Source organism: Haematobia irritans, chromosome 2, assembly GCF_050003625.1.
Source record: "Haematobia irritans isolate KBUSLIRL chromosome 2, ASM5000362v1, whole genome shotgun sequence".
In the NCBI taxonomy this organism is placed as follows: Eukaryota; Metazoa; Arthropoda; class Insecta; order Diptera; family Muscidae; genus Haematobia; species Haematobia irritans.
In genome coordinates this window covers 146891572-146906144 of record NC_134398.1, presented here as the reverse complement: position 1 = coordinate 146906144, position 14573 = coordinate 146891572, and positions in this window count along the sequence as shown.

Genomic DNA, 14573 nt, shown 5'->3' with positions numbered 1-14573 from the left:
AGAATTTCACCACGACCCAGAATATATATACTTTATGGGGTCTTAGAGCAATATTTCGATGTGTTACAAACGGAAAGACAAAGTTAATATACCCCCATCCTATGATGGAGGGTATAAAAAGTGTTGTTCCACCAAGACAACGCACCGTGCCACAAGTCATTGAGAACGATGGCAAAAATTCATGAATTGGGCTTAGAATTGCTTCCCCACCCACCGTATTCTCCAGATCTGGCCCCAGCGACTTTTTCTTGTTCTCAGAACTCAAAGGAATGCTCACGGGGAAAAAATTGGCTGCAAAGAAGAGATGATCGGCGAAACTGATGCATATTTTGAGGCAAAACCGAAGGAGTACTACCAAAATGGTATCAAAAATTGGAAGGTCGTTATAATCGTTGTATCGCTCTTGAAGGGAAAAATAAAAACTAATTTTGACAAAAAAATGTGTTTTTCTTTGTTAGACCGGGGACTTATCAGCCAACCTGTTATATCAAAACCTGGACCGATATAGCCCATCTTCGAACTTGACCTGCCTGCAGACAATAGAGTTTGTTCAAAATTTCAGCACGATTGCTTCATTATTGAAGACTGCAGTGTGATTACAACAGACAGACAGCCATGCTTATATCGTCTTATAAAAAATTGAATTAAAAAACTTCCTGTATAGTTAAAATAAAGAACATCTTTTGGAGGACATGTTTCGAAGGGCTTTTAAAGTTGTTATTTTAGAATAACTTCCAAATTTGTTCGTTGCGATCTCAAAACAATAGTTTGTTTCCTTCGAATTTTTGAGGGTGTAGTGGTTTTCAAGCCAAATATAAAGCAATCACACTATCACGCTTGAATCCCACCACTAATAACTTTGTTTGTGAATGCAATAGATTAAAGTGTTTTTGTAAGCTTGTCAAAAAACAATACATACCAGCCTTCCTGTATATTAAGCACATGAAATATTTATGCGTACGACGAGGTTGTTTTCAGTGTATGACATCAGCCTATTTCCGATTTCCTTTCTATTGTTTATGATTCCGAATAGAAAAATTCTATTTTTATAACTCTTGGCTGATTCTATATTTACGCAATGGTAGCTAATAACTGAGCCCCTTTTCCATTTTCAAAATTAAAATTTAAAATTGTTTCAAAAATAAGAATTTCCCAGAAATCATTAACTTTCATTCAAACTGACAACAACAGAAGATCTAGTAAAGTCGCGTGGCATTAGTAGCCAAAAATGTGAAGAACTTCAAACGACGGCCGAAACATCAGCATCATCATCATCAGCACGATAATCATGGAGTGTAGACATTTGACAAGTACTTAAGTTTATACTGGGAATCGCATTTAATTGCACAAATGGCAAAAGTGGAAAAACGACTCGAAACAAGAGGCCTAACTAAGCCAAGGAAGGCAAAGCTTAAATCACCAGCCTTCGTTTGAAGAAGAGTTTCTCTTCGACTTCTACTACTACTAGGACTACCAAAAGTGTGAGCATAAAAGAGTACCATTTGTCAGTTAGCTTGGAAGTGTTTAAATATGCCATTTGAAATGTGATGTCATGAAATAGGATGAATGAAATGAGTCCTTGTGGAGAACAACTCAACAATAACTGAAGGCAGGTGTAGATATCGCCTTGGGTAGAGGGGTTTGGTATGGTGCTACTTTGTGTGCGCAAAAAAGGTAATTCTGTAAAAGGTTCGTTTGTAATAATCATTCGAATAAATTATGCACAAAATCATTTCCATTGTCATAAAAAAAAACGACGAGAGTACAATTTGTCGTTGCCCCCTTCCAAAAGATGTTTGATGGCCCATTGTGGCAGGGCAACATCTAAGATGAAACAAAATATGAGCTCATTCATTTCTCTTAGCCACTTTCACATAACAAGGACATCAGCCAAACAAAAGTGGCTCAGAATTCACATGATGCCAGAGTATTCTTGTTGGCACAAAACTGAAAAAGAATAAAACAGGAGTAAGAACAACTGACTACTAGATCTCATTACATTTGTGCCTACATTTTTATGTGTGTTCATATTTGATGGTTGTATTTCGCTGCATTACACATTGGGGGAAATGAATATTATTTTTTATACCCACAACCATATAATGGTGATGGGGGTATAATAAGTTTGTCATTCCGTTGTACCGTTTGTATGTCTGCCTGTCTGTGGAAGTCCCGCTATAGTCTTCAATAATGAAGCTATCGTGCTGAAATTTTGCACAAACTCTTCTTGTGTTTAACAGGCAGGTCAAGTTCAAAGATAGGCTATATCGGTCCAGATTTTGTCATAGCCCCCCCCCCCCACACTAACAGACCCCCCGATTTGGGGTCTTGAAGGTCTAGACATACCAATTTTTATCCGAATTGCCTGAAAGTAAAGTTTTAGAGCTATTTTTGGTCAATACCATAAACAAGTGTAGGGAAGATGGTGTATCGCTCCATGTTAAGTTAGTTAATTTAACTAAAACGGAACACAAATTTATACACAAATAATATATAAAGATTGACTTCGTGGCTCCCACAAAATAGTTCAGAATTTCTTAAAATTTGTAAATTTTACCAATAATGTGCCCATCTTGAACTTCGTATGGCACTAAAGACATTTTTGCAATTTTAAACTCCATTTTTATACTCTCCACCATAGGATGGGCGGTACATTAACTTTGTCATTCCGTTTGTAACACATCGAAATATTGCTCTAAGACCCCATAAAGTATATATATTCTGGATCGTGGTGAAATTCGTCCGTCTGTTGAAATCACGCTAACTTCCGAACGATACAAGCTAGCGACTTGAAACTTGGCACAAGTAGTTGTTATTAATGTAGGTCAGATGGTATTGCAAATGGGCCATATCGAACCACTTTTACGTATAAACCCATATAAACCGACGCTCAGATTTGGCTTGCGGAGCCTCTTGTAGGAGCAAAATTCATCCGATCCGGTTGAAATTTGGTACATGGTGTTAGTATATGGTCTCTCACAACCATGCCAAAATTGGTCCATATCGGTCCATAATATATATAGCCCCATAATAAACCGATCCCCAGATTTGGCTTGCGGAGCCCCTAAGAGAAGCAAATTTCATCGCATCCTGCTGAAATTTGGTGCATGGTGTAAGTATATGGTATCTAACAACAATGTAAAAAGTGGTCCATATCGGTCCACAATTATATATAGCCCCCATCCATTGTGATACCACAGTGGTGAACTTCTTTCTTATCACTGAGTGCTGTCCTATTCCATGTTAAGCTCAATGACAAGGGACATCCTTTTTATAGCCGAGTCCGAACGGCGTTCCACATTCCAGTGAAACCACTTAGAAAAGCTTTGAAACCCTCAGAAAAATCACCAGCATTACTGAGGTGGGATAATCCACCGCTGAAAAACTTTTTGGTGTTCGGTCGTAGCAGGAATCGAACCCACGATCTTGTGTATGCAAGGCGGGCGTGCTAACCATTGCACCACGTGGCTCCCGGCTCATCCCGGTTGAAATTTGATACGTTATGGAATTTGGTACATTGTGCTAGTATATGGACGCTAACGACCATGCCAAAATTGGTCCATATCGGTGTATAGTTAAATATAGCCGATCCCTAAAAATAATCTAGCAACATTTTATTTCTATAGAAAATTGTATCAAATTTTTTTTACTATAGAAAATTTTGTCAAAATATCATTACTATAGAAACAAAATCCAAAGCAGCTCTATCCCAAACTTCTCTCAATAAATCAATGAAATTTAACACATTTTCAATTTCACTTTAGTTAAATAAAATTCTTCACTTTTTACTGATCTATTTTCGTATGTGCCCATAGTAAGAAGGAAGGTCCGTAAGGTTAGGAATTGGATGCATGCTGAGGATATTAGGCTCTCAAGATCTCTTAGAAGTCTTTCTTTTACTGCTTTTCAAGCGAATAGGACTCAGGACAATTGGAGAACTTATTGTAAGTACCACAATAAAGCTAAATCGGTTATTAGGAAAGCTAGGAGGAAACATTTGTCTGGTCTCTTTGAAGGGTTGGACTCTTCTGGCTTGTGGAAGCTACTTCGTAACTCTGGATGTGTTGGTGAGGATTATGTGGACTCTAACATGGACGTTAATGATTTTAATCGATTTTTCACAGATGTATCTTCTTATTGTTTTGAGGATTTGAAATTATTTTGAGGATTTGAACCTTAATGTCCTGATACACACACAAAAAAATATCAATTAATTTGATTGTCAATACAATTAAAATTATGTTTAAATTTGAGCTAACAACGTAATTTGTAAGTACAATTACGAGTTTAGTCACTTTAGCAACCAATGTTGTTATATCAACAAACATTTTGTTATATCAACAAAAATTTTGTTGAACTTAAAAATTTTCTGTAACAACAATTTATTGTTAGCTCAAAAATTATAATATTATTTTCTGTGCAGTCTGAGTCATCCTTCTCTTTCCACTGTATAGATGAGTTTTAGTTGGTTGAGGCCATGGATAGGATTACCTCCAAGTCAGGTGGGATTGACGGAATTAATTTTTTGAGGATAATCTTTCCATATGTTTCCACCATTGTCTTGTATCTGGTAAACTTCATTTTGACTACATATGTGTTCCCACACATATGTGAAAAACGCTCGAGTAGTTCCGATTCCTAAAACGTGCGTAGTCTCTGGACATGAGGATCTTCGACCGATCTCGATATTGCCTACTGTACCGAAGGTGGATGAGCACGTTTTGAAGGGTCAACTGCTTGACATGACATCTAATTTGTTGCACAGTTCCCAATTTGTATTTCGTCGAGGTCTTAATACGACACATTTGTTTCTTTCGTTGACTGATTCCATTCGGGCCGATATTAATGATAGGAAATTGAGTACGCTTGTGTCACTAGATCTATCCAAGGCATGCAACTCTAACTATCATTTGCGACTGGTTGCCAAACTCAAGGATGAGTTCAATTTTTCTCCCTCTGCCATAGGACCCAATTTGTTGTTCTCAATGGTGTTCAGTCTGGTACTCTGCCGCTTTATTCGGGTGTGCCTCAGGGCTCTGTTTTGGGTCCATTGCTTTTTATTTTATATGTGAATGACCTATATAGATATACGGATTCCAGGAGTTGTAAGACATTCATGTTGGCTGATGACATTTTCTTACTATTTAATGGCCCTAGTTCTTCATCTGAAATTTTTTAGTGTTATGTCAATTCCTGTCTAGATCGCTTTCTGGTGTGGTTTTCTATTAACCATCTCACAGTGAATGCGTTGAAAAGCAGGGCTTGGGTGTAATAATTTATACTGATCTTTCTTTTCAATATCATATCGATTCCGTATCAGGTAGAGTTTGGGGACATTGCGCAGGATTTATGGGACCAACTTATTTTTGCCTCTTTCGGTTAAAATTAAATTGGCTCATGCTATATTGATGCCCCTAGCATTATATGGACTAGAAGTTGTTTCTGGAACTATCTTGCAACATTTTTTCAAGTAGAAGCGCATTGTAAATGTGATTGTATTTATTTCATATAAGCAATTCCATGCAACGAAGGGTTAATCGTTGAATTTGGTATTCTAATATGATCGTGGCAATGCATGCGAGATAGAACGTCATCAATAATGTAAGGCGTAGAAACTCCATTTCTGCATATGTAGCAGAAATGGAGTCCGTTTAGGAGATTGGTTGATTATCGCAATCTCCTCTCGGATATACTATCTACTAACAGATGAGAGTATAAAACATAGAAATATTTTTCTCCCACAGTTCATTGTCATCACATAGTATGGCATCGCATATTTTGCCTTACTTGTTTCGTCTTAGTGATACTTGAATTTTTAATAAATTCCTTTCAACGCTTTCAGCTTTTGCAATCTTTTTGAGTCTTTCATTATAATTCACTTTTGGTCGTTGTTGTTGTTGTCGCCGTTGTCATTGTGTTTTTGCCACTATACTTTTGTTGTTGTTGTAGATGAAATTCATAATTTTATTACATGATGATGCATACTCATACTCTCCTAGTCAGCAAATACTCAGGATTCAACACACCACCCACCCCACCCTATATGGTACCACACATATTCTACTCATACTCATTTTAGCAATTCATTCACTCGCTCATTCATTTATTCGCTCACTTACTCTTTATAATTCGCTTTTGGGTTGATGTTTTAACATCCACTGGCTTTGTCTTCATTGTCTTGCACAAGGTTGTCGTCGTTGTTGTCTAATGTTACTTTGTTACAGCTGTAAGTATTATTTACGCATATTAAAATTTTTGCGTTTACCATCATTGTTGCTTGGGCTCGTTGTTGTTATTGTTTTTTCTCCATATTCTGGATGTAGACATGTGTCCCGTCAAGCGACCACGTGCCCTTCTTTCTATCCAACGCATTGCTAACGAACCACTTCAAATCTTCTACATCAGTGACATTGTGCACTTTTGATGATTTCGTCGTTTTATGAAATACACCTGAGATTTTCTTTGCATTCGTAAGTAGACAAGTGTATGTGCGTTTGAAGTTGATTGTGTTTGTGTTGGTTTTGTCATTTCCTATTTTAATTTTTATTATTTTTTATTTCAGCATAAATTATTAAAATGTAATATTTAAGACGTTCTTTGGCAAGTAAAATTTTGTAATTATAATTTTGTGTATGTGTGGGTGTGTATGTGAAGCCCTTTGTGTTAAGTGTACGCCTAAAATTAGGCAATACACTGAATTGCCAACCTGAATTCAGAATTGAATGTATCCCAATTGGGCTACATTGACAAGGTATAATCTAAGAAATGAGCCAAAGTTTAAACAAACTTAAAAATATATATGGAAATTTTAAAGGGGAAATCCTTAATTAAAATTAGGCATGTTGGGTTCCTGGTGGTCAAAATGGAGAGTCAATTTGATTATGAGCCGATAGAGTAATCAGTTAAGATAAATATGTATTGGTTATAAATTTAGAAAGAATTTTATAGTCATTTTGCTTACTTGTAGGATCAAAAGTAGAAAAGACCACGGTTAGGTTAGTTACGTTAGATATAGTGGCAGCCCGATATTTCACGCTCACTTCGACTATTCAGTCCATTTTGATACCACAGTGGTAAACTTCTCTCTTGTCACTGAGTACTGCCCGATTCTATGTTAAGCTCAATGACACAGGACCTCATTTTTATAGCCGAGTCCGAACGGCGTTCCACATTGCAGTGAAACCACTTAGAGAAGCTTTGAAACACTCAGAAATGTCACTAAAGGGTGATACGGTCAAAATTTGGTCAATATAAATTTGACGTATTTCTTTCAATTTTGCATTAAAAAAACACCCCTCATTTTGAAGGTGTGTGTGCGTGTTCACTCTTCAGTTGTCAAAATGTCGTCCAAGCAAGAAGAGCAGCGTATCAAAATTTTGCTCGCGCATCGCGAAATTCCGAGCTACTCGCACGCAAAGCTGGCAAAATCGCTAAAATTTGCCAAATCAACAACAAGTGTAATTAAAGTGTTTGGGGAACGTTTGTCGACAGACAGGAAGTCTGGATCCGGGGGAAATCGAAAACCGGAAGCCGCTGAGACGACAAAGAGAGTTGCCGGTAGTTTCAAGCGAAACCCTAACCTCTCTCTCCGACATGCCGCAAATAAGCTGGGTGTATTGTCTACAACCGTGCATCGAGCCAAAAACCGAGCCGGACTATCGACTTACAAGAAGGTAGTGACTCCAAATCGCGATGATAAACAAAATACGACGGCCAAAGCGTGATCCCGGAGGCTGTACACGACGATGCTGACGAAGTTTGACTGCGTGGTAATGGACGACGAAACCTACGTCAAAGCCGACTACAAGCAGCTTCCGGGACAGGCGTTTTATACGGCAAAAGGAAGGGGAAAGGTACCAGATATTTTCAAGCACATAAAACTGTCAAAGTTAGCAAAGAAATATCTGGTTTGGCAAGCCATCTGTATTTACCTGTGGCTTGAAAAACAGCATTTTCATAGCTTCCGGGACTGTCAACCAAGAAATTTACGTGAAAGAGTGTTTGAATAAACGTCTGCTGCCTTTCCTGAAGAAACACGGTTGTTTCGTACTGTTTTGGCCGGATTTGGCATCTTGACATTACGGTAAAAAGGCCATGGAGTGGTACGCCGCCAACAACGTGCATGTGGTTCCCAAGGACAAGAACTCCCAACACGCCAGAGCTCCGCCCAATTGAGAAATACTGGGCTATTGTGAAGCGGAACCTAAAGAAGACCAAAAAAACTGCTAAGGACGAGCAGCAGTTCAAGGCAAACTGTCTTTCTGCGGCGAAGAAGGTGCACAAGGTGGCTGTACAAAATCTGATGGCAGGTGTCAAGCGTGAGGCCCGGCAATTCGGATTTGGAAAAGCGAAAGCCTAACTGAATATTTTTCCTGAATTTTATACTAATTGAACTTGAAAAAGAAATTTAAATTGATTTTGTAAATAAACTATTTCACCGATTTACACGCGTTTTCCCTTGACCAAATTTTGACCGTATCACCCTTTAGCATTACTGAGGTGGGATAATCCACCGCTGAAAAACTGTTTGTTGTTTGGTCGAAGCTGGGTTCGAACCCACGACCTTGTGTATGCAAGGCGGGCATGCTAACCATTGAACCACGGTGGCTCCGCAGTTGGTAGAATTTTATCACAAATGATAGATACTTCACTATTTGATAGATTGGTAGAATTCTTCATGTTTTAGTAGATTTTGCACAATATTCCTCTCCAAGTATGAGGTAAAAACTTTTCTACTGAAATAATGAGGGGTTGGGGGGATTTCAGTCAAATTTGGCACATAAACTCGTAAGTTTTGATCAACAGTGAGAGCCCTCTCGAACCCCGCTACTCGGGATTGGGGGATTTCAGTCAAATTTGGCGACGTGACAGTGACTGATGCGAAGAGGTGCGTGAGATTTTATCACCGACCGTTTGTCGAGAATCCCGTGAGTAATAAAGGAGAGGGCCATTCGTCGCATCTGTGATCGCCAAGCCGAAAAGACTCCACAATTTAGCACAGCCGAAAATACAGATGTCAACAGCGTGAAACTATCCAAGCCACTGGGCCGGTGATTCCGCTACTGAAGCCAGGTACAGACCCCAAAAAGAGTAAATCGTACAGACCGATCCCCTTTCAGTCAAGATTCATGAGTCACTATTCTCCTCCAGCATTGTGGAGAATTTTTAGCAGCTAGCCAATTATCAACAATTTTGCATCCCATTACAGCAAAAATAAAGATAGGACTCAACCAAACCAAGCCGTGTCGCAGAACGGTCCTCGTTGTACTTGACCCATAGAAGGCAATAAATAAGGTCAGCCATGCGAGACTTCGAGGACATCAAAAACACCCCCTACCCACACAAACCAAACGACCGGGCTCAAAACCACGTAGAGTGAAACAGAGAGTTCCCCAAAGTGAGATAATATCTCCGGCACAGTTCAACCTCTACTTATCCTCTATTCCACCCTCTCCTGTCGGCGTTCAGATTATATCGTACTACATATAAGGTAATTGACCGGTCAGTGGTAAACTATGCAGCGGCAGTGTGGACACCTGAGACAGTTGACACAAAGTGGAATAACATACTGATCAGTCAGATTGCTGACCTAGATCATCTTTATGTGGAGACCTTTACGTTGCAAAATCGTGAACTGACGGTAACAAAATGAAACGGAAACATTCACGAAAAATCACAGTTTTATGTGCTTGAAAATATCTGCTACCTTTCCCCTTACTTTTGCCGTATAAAACTCCTGTCCCGGAAGCTGCTTGTAGTCGGCTTTGACGTAGGTTTCGTCGTCCATTACCACGCAGTCAAACTTCGTCAGCATCGTCGTGTACAGCCTCCGGGATCGCGCTTTGGCCGTCGTATTTTGTTTATCATCGCGATTTGGAGTCACTACCTTCTTGTAAGTCGATAGTCCGGCTCGTTTTTTGGCTCGATGCACCGTTGTAGACGATACACCCAGCTTATTTGCGGCATCTCGGAGAGAGAGGTTAGGGTTTCGCTTGAAACTACCGGCAACTCTCTTTGTCGTCTCAGCGGCTTCCGGTTTTCGATTTCCCTCCGATCCAGACTTCCTGGCTGTCGACAAACGTTCCCCAAACACTTTAATTATATTTGTAACGGTTGATTTGGCAACTTTTAGCGATTTTGCCAGCTTTGCGTGCGTGCAAATCACTACATTGTTGATAGGCAACCGCCACCCAGCTTTTAGAACCCAAGATGCCGCGTTACAAAAGAGAGCCTCTAAATCAGACGTCATAGCAGGTAGGTATGAGAAGCTACAAACTGAATCATGTTCTCGGAGTGACCACCCATGTGTGGTTTTAGGCCAACTGAGACCAAGGGCCACATGACACACGTCACTTTTTTGTTTGTCCCACCAAAACCAACGGACTCATCACTAGACCACTCTGGACGCACAAAAACAACGAAAATTGGTCCAAAATTATTTTGTTTACATTTTCAAAGAAGGTTGAAGGGGCGTTTAGACAAAGATCCGCTACTTAATTTTTCGAATTTTGTCTGACTTCTTTACAGCGAAAAAAAAAACTAAAATTCACCGACTTAATGGAAATTTACGGAGAGCCTGGGGGAGTTTATGCAATTTTTATGGTGTACCTGATTTTTTAACAATTAAACTTTTCCAATTTACTTAACATTTACAGAGGATGGGGTGGTTCTGAAATTAATATTGGGTTCCTGATTTGGTGATATTTGGTCGGGAAGAGGGGCCTCCTCTTGCCTTGCTTTTTGAAAATCGGGGATTATGACTTGGACCTCCTGTAAAACTGAAAAAACAAAAATTCTCAAATTTACTTCAATTTTACAAAGGCCGTAAATTGAGGTTATCATATCAATATGGAGTACCTGATTTTTGGATATTGGGACGGGGAGGGGACCTTTTCCTTGCCCCATACTGAAACTGAAAAAAAAAAACAAAATTTCTCAAATTTACTTCAATTTTACAAAGGCCGTAAAGGGAGGTTATCAAATCAATATGGAGTTCCTGAATTTTGGATATTGGGTCGGGGAGGGGACCTTTTCCTTGCCCCACTCTTTGAAACTTGAAGCAAAGTTCCCAGATTTTCTTAACATTTTCAGGGAAGGTTAAGGGCGCTATACACTTCTATATTTTGTGATATTTGATCGGGGAAGGTTATATCCCTTAAAAAAATTAGAAAAATATAGCCTTCTCCGATTTACTTTAAATTTACAGGGCAGATGGGAGAAGGTGATTAAATTTTTACTTGGTACATGCTTTTTCAATATCTAGCTGGGGAAGAGGAATAGTGAAAAATATAAACTTTGCCGATTTACTTGGAATTTATAGGGACCGTTGGGTAGTTTGTGAAATGAATATAGGGTAAGTTATTTTCCGATATCTGGTCGGGGAGGAGCGAAGAATGGTAGAGGGTTCCCTTATGCCTGATTATTTGAAAATTGTAAGTAGAGGGTTGCCAACGACTTGAATACTGAACATAATTAAAACAAGTAAGGAAAGTCTAAAGTCGGGCGGGGCCGACTATATTATACCCTGCACCACTTTGTAGATCTAAATGTGTTGGGGGGTATATATAAAGGTTTGTCCCAAATACATACATTTAAATATCACTCGATCTGGACAGAATTTGATAGACTTCTACAAAATCTATAGACTCAAAATTTAAGTCGGCTAATGCACTAGGGTGGAACACAATGTTAGTAAAATAATATGGGAAACATTTAAATCTGATGCAATTTTAAGGAAACTTCGCAAAACTTTATTTATAATTTATCGCTCGATATCTATGTATTAGAAGTTTATGAAGATTAGAGTAATTTTTACAACTTTTCGACTAAGCAGTGGCGATTTTACAAGGAAAATGTTGGTACTTTGACCATTTTTGTCGAAATCAGAAAAACATATATATGGGAGCTATATCTAAATCTGAACCGATTTCAACCAAATTTGGCACGCATAGCTACAATGCTAATTCTACTCCCTGTGCAAAATTTCAAATAAATCGGAGTAAAAGATTGACCACTGTTGTCATATGAGTGTAAATTGGGCGAAAGATATATATGGGAGCTATATCTAAATCTGAACCGATTTCAACCAAATTTGGCACGCATAGCTACAATGCTAATTCTACTCCCTGTCCAAAATTTCAACTAAATCGGAGGTAAAAATTGGCTTCTGTGGTCATATGAGTGTAAATCGGGCGAAAGCTATATATGGGAGCTATATCTAAATCTGAACCGATTTCAACCAAATTTGGTACGCATAGCTACAATGCTAATTCTACTCCCTGTGCAAAATTTCAACTAAATCGGGGTTAAAAATTGGCCTCTGTGGTCATATGAGTGTAAATCGGGCGAAAGATATATATGGGAGCTATATCTAAATCTGAACCGATTTCAACCAAATTTGGCACGCATAGCTACAATGCTAATTCTACTCCCTGTGCAAAATTTCAACTAAATCGGAGCAAAAAATTGGCCTCTGTGGTCATATGAGTGTAAATCGGTCGAAAGATATATATGGGAGCTATATCTAAATCTGAACCGATTTCAATAAAATTTGGCAGACTTGACCACACTACTAATTGTACTCCTAGTGCAAAATTTCAAGCAAATTAGGGTAAAACTCTGGCTTCTGGGGCCATAGTAGTCCATATCGGGCAAAAGATATATATGGGAGCTATATCTAAATCTGCACCGATTTCTTCCAAAATCAGTAGGGATCTATTCTGATCCAAAACACATACTTGTGCCAAATATGAATTCGATTGGACTAAAACTGCGACCTAGACTTTGATTACAAAAATGTGTTGACGGACAGACGGACATGGCTATATCGACTCAGGAGACCACCCTGAGCATTTTTGCCAAAGACATCATGTGTCTCCTTCTGGGTGTTGCAAACATTTGCATTAACTTATAATACCCTGTTCCACAGTGTGGCGCTGGAAAAGAAGCATCCTCTCCTCAGGTTTTGTGCCAGACTTCTCTTGACCGTACTCTTTAAAAGAGTTCAAATCTTTTCGAATTTGTTTTCAGCTCGAAGGATGTGGTTGACTAAGTTAACGTAAAATGTTCCTGCAAATATGCTTCCGAAGGCGCAGCGAAGCGGGTCCGGTTACGCTAGTTCTCTATATACACTGAATATTGATTGATTAGAGAGAAGTACACCATTTGTGATGTTACGACGGGCATATTAGTCTATGTGAGCCTGAAATAACACAAATGCACAAATCATACGGTTCGATATATTGGAATCTCTTAGTCTTGCTGACGAACGGACATATGGTCCCATTCATATCATATATCATCCTTATAACTGTCCACGGACGAAAAATACTGTTTTTCATATGTTTGGTTGTAATAATTATGTGTTTGGAACTCAAATTTTTTAACGCCATATTTTTAAGTGCAAGCATATAATGTTAATATGTTAGAACATATTATGTTTGGGACATAAAATGTTTGCAAATATAATATGCTTGATGCAAACATATATTATTTTAGAAATAGCCTATAAACATATGTGTGTTTAGAAAGAGAGACATAGAGAGTATGCTGCAAGTAAAAGAATTGAAGTAACCAATTGGCGCCTTACAAATATATATACACAAAGAAAATTTCATTAAAATTTTTTTCTACCAGTGCATGCCTAATGTGAAACATAATATGTTTGAACGATACAAAAAATATTTTGTTTGGACCAATCCTGCAAATATTTATGCTTGAAGCAGAATGTGTTTGGAGCATATGTTAAAGAAGCGATTTTTTCTGAGGGTGTAGAGAATGTTAGAATATAGCTCTTATCTCGACCCATGAATCGATGAGTCTTATATTTTAAAGAACTTTTGTTTTATTGAATATCAACTTAAGCAAAGTCCTCAAATATGATATGGGTTGCATTAAAATATCATATAGTCGTCCCCTGACCCAACTTTAGCTCTTGTTTATTTGTTATACACTCCACCATAGAATGGGGGTATATTAACTTTGTCATTCCGTTTGTAACACATCGAAGTATTACTCTAAGACCCCGTAAAGTATATATATTCTGGGTCGTGGTGAAATTCTGAGTCGATCTAAGCATGTCCGTCCGTCTGTTGAAATCACTCTAACTTCCGAACGAAACGAGCTATCGACTTGAAACTTGGCACAAGTAGTTGTTATTGATGTACGTCGGATGGTATTTCAAATGGGCCATATCGGTCCACTTTTACGTATAGCCCCCTTATAAACGGACCCCCAGATTTGGCTTCCGAATCCTCTAAGTGAAGCAAATTTCATGCGATCCGGCTGAAATTTGGTACATAGTGTTAGCATATGATCTCTAACAATCGTGCAAAAATTGGTCCACATCGATTCATAATTATATATAGCCCCCATATAAACCGATCCCCCGATTTGGCTTGCGGAGCCTCTAAGAGAAGCAAATTTCATCCGATCCGACTGAAATTTTGTACGTGGTGTTAGTATATGATATTTAACAACCATGCCAATAGTGGTCCATATCAGTCCATAATCATATATAGCCCCCATATAAACCGATTCCGAGATTTGGTTTTGGAGCCTCTTGGAGGAACAAA